We start from the raw sequence: 1,742 nt of genomic DNA, 5'->3' as shown, positions 1-1,742 counted from the left end.
AAAAAAAAAAAAAAATAAAAAAATTAAAAAAAAATATATATAATATTTATTTTTTTTTTTTTTTTTTATTTTTTTTTTTTTTTTTTTTTTTTTTTTTTTTTTTTTTTTTTTTTTTTTTTTTTTTTGTTATTATTTATTTTTTTATTACATTTAAAAAAAAAAGGAAATCCAAATTAATAGGAGAAAAATTAAAAAATCCTTCAAAAAAAATAAAAAAATATATATGTATGAAATAAATATATATATTTTTATTTATACATATATAATTAAAATCATATAATTTTATTTGTTAAATTAGGTGTTAAGAATATATATATTATATATATATATATATATATATGTGTGTGTGTATATATTATATATATGTTTATTTACACCATAATAAAAAGGTTAAAAATATATATAAATAAATAAATATATTTATATATATATATTTATATTTATAATATATATATCACTGTGTGTATAGTTACAAAATATAGGAAAGGAAGAAAAAAAAATAATTATGATATATTTACAAATAATATATATCTTCATAACTCCATGCTCATTAAAATTTATAATGTCGCTACAATTATATGATGACTTCATCATATTAATTGAAAAAAGAAGGTTCAAATATATTTCTATATATATATATATATATATATATATATATATTAATATTTAGCAGACCTCTTCATTTTATTTATTTAAAATATATGTTCAATATGAAAGTTCTTTTATTTTTGTTATTTTCAAGATTACACATTCTATTACATTTATTTGTATATACATAATTGTAACAAGTTAATTCTTTATTATAAAAAAATATGAAACTAAATTTTTTAAGGCCACTACGAAAATTTTAAAGATCATTTTTATAAAATTGTAAAATATATACAACGATATTATATATATATATATATATCTTTACATATGTACTTTATACATATGAGCCAGGAAAAAAAAAAAAAAAGATTATATGTAATAATATTTTTCTCGTTAAGAAGTATCTATATCTCAAAATTATGCTTATATAGGAAGATATAATAAAATATATATATTAAAACATATATGTCAACATTCTTAAGTTTCTTTATTTTTTCAAACTTGAAGCATTAAGATTATATATTGTAGTTGTGTAAAATAAACCTTTTTTCTTTATTATTTTTTAAACCATAAAATAAATTTATGAATAAATGTTTATTTATGGAGACATATAAAGTGAGAAGAAAAAAAATTCCTATAATACATCATAGGTTTTAATATTTATTTAAATTAATAGTAACATGTAGATATATAATAAATAATTAAATAAATAAATAAATAAATATATTATATATATATATATATATATATATATATATATATATATGTATATTCTGTAAATTTTATGGGTGATATATTATATATGTATATTTTTTTTTTTTTATCTTTCTATGTGATCTTAAAATATATTTAGTTTATAAATAAATTCCCCTGTAAATTTTATAAATATATTATAATTTCAATTTTAAAAAATAAAAAACATATATTTTAATTTTTTATAATATATTAATAAAATATATACTGATAAATATTTTTACATATTTATAAAACATTAGATATTATTCTCAACATATCTTAATTTTTGTCATCTAAAAAAAAAAAAAAAAAATATATTATAATAGTAAACATTTAATATATATATATATATATATATATTTATATATATATATATATATACTTGTTTATTTATTTATTTATTATTTATTTATTAT

This window comes from Plasmodium reichenowi, chromosome 12, assembly GCF_001601855.1.
Source record: "Plasmodium reichenowi strain SY57 chromosome 12, whole genome shotgun sequence".
In the NCBI taxonomy this organism is placed as follows: Eukaryota; Apicomplexa; class Aconoidasida; order Haemosporida; family Plasmodiidae; genus Plasmodium; species Plasmodium reichenowi.
Note: the sequence above shows the minus strand (reverse complement) of the source record.